The sequence below is a fragment of the Vidua macroura genome, chromosome 1, assembly GCF_024509145.1.
Source record: "Vidua macroura isolate BioBank_ID:100142 chromosome 1, ASM2450914v1, whole genome shotgun sequence".
NCBI classification, from domain to species: domain Eukaryota; kingdom Metazoa; phylum Chordata; class Aves; order Passeriformes; family Viduidae; genus Vidua; species Vidua macroura.
In genome coordinates, this window is record NC_071571.1 from 72,079,507 (window position 1) to 72,084,795 (window position 5,289).

The 5,289-nt window shown below is 44.1% G+C and overlaps 1 long non-coding RNA gene across 1 annotated transcript; it reads left to right on the forward strand.

Annotated features, from left to right (window-relative positions):
• Nucleotides 1–1,635, forward strand: LOC128818888 (uncharacterized). Its single transcript, XR_008440588.1, has 3 exons — nt 1–272; nt 787–883; nt 1,027–1,635. It is a non-coding gene; the product is annotated as an uncharacterized LOC128818888 (long non-coding RNA).
• The last annotated feature ends 3,654 nt before the right edge of the window (nt 1,636–5,289 follow it).

Consider the following 5,289-nt stretch of genomic DNA (forward strand, 5'->3'; position numbering starts at 1 on the left):
CCAAGCTTCTGAGGGAAAATAGAAAAGGGGGAAGAGGAGGAGGGATTATACTCTATGTAAAAGAGTGATTTGAGACATGGGCAAGAGGACAGATCAGCTGGGGGTGTCTTTGGGTCAAAATCAGAAGAGACACCATCAAGGAAGTGCTTGTAGTAGGTGTCTGCTATGGAAGACCTGATGTGAAAACAGATAAAATCTTCTTCAAACAATTGAAGACTGGAAGTGGCAGCCTTTGCTGCACTGTTAAGATTATCCTAAGGAATGTGAAGAAGGTGAGTAGCAGAGTAAAGCCCCAGACCTTTATAAGAACAGACTTTTATCTCACTCAGGGAGCTGTCGGGAAGTATCCCTGAAGTCTGCCTTGAAAGCCAAAGGTGTTCAGGAGCATTGGGTGACTTTCAGACAGCATTCTCCATGCACAAGAACAGTCTATCCAACTGAGCAGGCACAGCAAGAAACCAGCCTGGTTAAATAGTGAGATACTGAAAAAAAACTCAGATGCAAAAAAAAAGGAACATGAGAGTGATGGAAAAAGGAACAAGCTTCCAAAGCAGAATATAGAAATATCACTCAGGCACGCAGAGATGCAGAGGGAAAGGTTAAAGTCCAGCCCTAGCCTGAGCTGGCAAAAGATGTCAAGAATAGCAAGAAAGTACTAACATCCTGTATTATGTGTTAGCAAGCAGGACAAGATATAGGGAGGTCCACTGTTGAGTGGGGTTGGCCAGTTAATTATAAATGACAGAGGGAGACCTGAAGATTTTCCTTTATAACTTCTTTGCCTAGATCTTCATGAGGAAGGTTATGCTTCCAAGTCTCTATGGAATCAATGAGGAAGCAAATAACAAACTGCTGACAGTTGGAAAAAGCTGAGTTAGCTGAGGTGTGTGTTGGCTTCTCCCAGTTGCCTTCTTCAAGCCCAGAAATAGCTTCTAGGAGAGCCCACTCCATAATTTTTCAAGGTACTCAAGTGAGGTTGACTTATCTGTAATTTCCCAAATCTCTTTTCTTTTTCTGTTTTTGTAGATGGATGTAATATTTGCCCTTTTCCAGTCAGCTGGGACTTCCCCCAAGCTCCATGACCTGTCAAAGATGTTGCAGTGTGCCTCTGCAATGATGCTGGCAAGCCCTCCCAGAGCCTTGACTGCATTCTGCCAAGTCCCATTGATTTGTGTATGTTCCACTTGTACAGGTGGTCTCAAACACTCCTGAGCTCTTTTGCTCTCCTTGGAAACCTTTCCAACAGTTTTCTGTGAAGCTGAAATAGGAGTAATTTGATGGATGAGCATCTGCATATATCGTATAGAAATGTGAGACCAGCAATAGAAACATGATAGAACAGACCTGTCAACTGTTTTAGGCAAGTAAAAACCGGTGCAACACCCAGGGATCGACCAAGTGATGAGGCAGGCTAAGAAATTAACCAGAAGAGTTGTGGTAATCCTCAGCCAAAACAAAGAAACCATAAAACAACCAGCCAGAAGAAGAAGAAGAAATAAAAAAGCAGTGTTAAAACACATCCGACTGGACACTCTGGCATCCTCACCTACCGCAACAGGGTTCCTTAATGTTATGCGGCCATTGCCTTGTTCAAAAGCCAGAGAGACTTGTAATAAAGCATGTTTTCACAAAGTTCAGGCTTATGAATGCTCACATTTTATAACACAACAGATGTTTAACAATGTGACAAGTCAGCTGGAGGGCCTGAAGGCAAGACCGGAGCAACACTTGCTGCAGAGACAACACAATCATCTTGGAGGCCACAACCAACTTGGATGCCTGGCAGAAGGAAAAAACAAGCAACCACACTATCAAAGTGAGAGCAATGGGAAACAGGGGTATATGTTGGGGTCTGCCAAGGCGCTGCAGAAGTGAATCCTCCAGTTGTGGTAGATTATTTTTACAGGGGCATTGCTGCCTAATATGTATGTAGATATCTGATAAAATGAGAGTGCTATTAAATACCTGATAAGCACAAAGATATCTTTCAGCGGGGTTCTGTTTTATGATAGACACAGGAGTGTAATTGCTCAGATACCATCAACATGATAAAAAGGAGGAAACCTGAATGGACAAGTAGAAATGACATTTTAGTGGTGCTACTCCCACATATGCTGTAAGCCTTGCAGAGTAGCTTCCAGTCTCTGTGTGACCATGTAGCAAAGTACATAGATTAACAGCCATTATTGTCTACATTGATCTTCAATGCCATATTGTGTTCCATGGGAATAAGAAGGGCTGCTCCAGTGTCCTTGTTTTCCCACGGCTGTATGCAGAATAACTCCTGTCCTGCCAGGTATGAAAGTGGCTGACTTTCTAGAACACCTAGTATATTCACCAAGGATAATTCATGCGACTCCTCAAGCTAAAAGACTTGCAAAAATGCATGCTGTGCAGGAGGAAACTTCAGGAATGAGTTGGAATCAGTGCCTAGTTCTCAGCAGTAAAGCATTTGAGTCCTATGAGAGCTCCTATCAGGCTCAGTGCAGGTGCAGAATATGCATTGCAGAACACACTGGAAGATAAGCATTTCTTGTTAAAACAATTCAACATACAAAAAATGTTACAAAAGCCTAACTAGGAATGTAATTATACTCACATTTTGCTCTTTTTTCTTTTTATTTAAACAGGCAGAGACATATAATAATGTATTTTATTTTCCCTATTTATTCAAATAAAACCTTCAACTTTCTCAAATAGATATTTCAGATTTTTATTAACATTAATTATATGTATTACAATAGCAGCCAGAAGCCTCCAAATTAGTGCCCAATGCACAGGTCCCTGTTGTACAAACAGATTCTAAAAACCACTCCCAGCTCCAAACTGATAACAAATGAAATCATGAGGATAAAGAAGTCCCTTTGAGATCCTTGTCTAAGTGGTCAGGCAGAGACCCAGGGAACGTGCAGCATGCTAATGGCTGTGATATTGTTTTTTCACTTTGGAATAAACTCTGGAGGAAGAAAAAGAACTGAGTCTGTTGGTGCATCATGTTTCCCATATGGGACTCATTTCTTCAGGCTTGCTGATGATCCTAGTTTCAATCCTTGCTCAGTAGGAACCTGAAATTTAACAAGTGAAAAATGTGTCCTCATTGAGGACACACAATAGATTCCCGTTATGTCCCTTCAAACTAGGATTTTGATTCTGCTCTCTGGTGGCAGTTACAAACCAAGAGAAGAAAGAAGCTTCAGAAGGAGAAAAAGACAGCCCAGGGTGATTTACCCAGAGATGAGTGCAAGAATTCAGTCCTGCCTGCCCTGTTGGATGTTTTCCAGCAGGACTGATGTCTTGGAGAATGCTTTCCAGAAAAAAAGCAACAGAAAAATTAAGTGGGAAAATATCTATACCACCTTGCCTGAAGGTGATGGTGATTCTGCTTCCATGTCCCTATTGTACCAGTGCCAAGGGGATACAGAACTATTCCAGAAGATATTAGAAAGAGGTTGTAAAAGATCCAACAGGAAAGACAAAAGAATCCCCTAGACAAGAGAGCCTCAGTCACACACCTTCAGAGAGGTGGAGGTAGCTTGGGCCACCACTGAATGGGACACTCTACCTGCCTGTCTGAGTCTAGGCTAGGGTGATCTAGTTTTTCAAAGGCCACATAGAGGTGGAAGTGAGACTGGTTGTTCATTTGCCCTTTCTGCCAGTCACCCAAGAGAGAGTCTTGCACATTTGTACTGAACTTTACATCCCAGATATATAAACAATGCAGAATTATTCTCCTGAGAGGTGAAGGTGGCTAAGCTCATCCTTTTGTTTTATGCATGAGAAGCTCTTTGTGACACAGTGATCACCTTGTCAGCTTTACAGGTACTCTTTTCCCACAGAGCTGTACTACTGTAAACAGCAGTGAACCCTTCAGCTTTTAAAACCTTCCTGGGTAGAAGCCCTCCCAACCAGAGACCTTTTCCAACAGGGAAGCCAAAGCTACACTAGGTAAGAGATCCCTTTGCTGTCTGGCAGGAAACAGAGCACTTGCCCTCCTGAAGGCTCCAGCTGCAGAGAGATTCCTGCAGTACTTACACCTGCAGGAAAATGTCAGAAAATTATCCCTTGTCAAGAAATCATTAAAAATGTTATCTTTTTCTTTTGGGAGGTCCTTGAGTCTCTGCTCCCTTCATTTTTCTCTCCACAGTGGCTACTGGAGAAGGCTGCACGATATTGGACGTGAACCAAAGCCAGCTCAGTAGCCAAGATTCCATTCTAAATGCAACTACTATTATTCTTTAATGCCAAACCTGTGGTCCCATTGCTCATGAGCTGTCAGTGTGACAGAGGCTACACTCTGACTTCAGCTCACACAGGCCAAGTTCTGGAAATAGCTTCATGCTACCTAAGTAAATCTTTGCCTATTAATGAAAATAGCAAAGGGAAAGACAAAATTGTTTGGGCAGATAAAAAGAACGAGTGTTTGACCCTGACCAAACTCTCCATCTTTGGGTAATCTCTCCCTCTCCTGTAACTCCTGGAAATATCCACAGCTGGTTGTCCAGCTTTTCCTTTTTCCTTTTTCTCTTTCTGCTAGCAGCTCTTTGTCTTTAACTATAGTGATGTTATTCCTGCAGCAGAGAGGGACATATCACTCTCATCTCCAGATGTTTGAATTCCTCTGGAGAGGTGCAATAAGGCAGAGGTGAATCAGGGTCACTATAAATGCTCTTTGCTCGAGATTAATCTGATATACTTTTAAGGCATATCAGCTGTATTTTGCATGTTATCATCCTCTTGTGGCAGCATTACACACACCTGTTTATACCCACATGTCAATAAGGGGCAGCCCAGGACCTTGGCTCTGATGCTGATTTGGGACAGGAGTGTCTGCTTCTTGGGGAAAGATGGGAAGGGATGATGCCACCTGCCACATCACCCCGGGAGGCAAAGGCTGCAGCAGCACCATGGCTTCCTTCCACCTCCAAGACGCCGCAAAATGGGTACAGCTTAGTTGCAAAAAAGAAACCATGAGGCAGAGTTCAGGGGCCCCCATGAATCCGGTCCTTGGCCACACCATCCCCTCTCCAGGAGCATCCTGCCCACCTAGCCAGCCGTGCTCTCCTCCTCACAGAGTCCCCAGGTCAACAGATCTCAGCTCCCTTCTGCCACTTGCCAGGGAGAGGTGGCAGGGAATGGGGGCAGGCAGGGAGCCCATCTCCCTGCAGGGGAGAGGAGAAAGCCCTGCTGCTGCTTCTGCAACAGGGGCAGCGCGCCTGGCTTCACACGTGTGCCCGTCCTCATTGGCCTCCACCCAGAGCACCACCACCACCACCACCACCACCACCGACA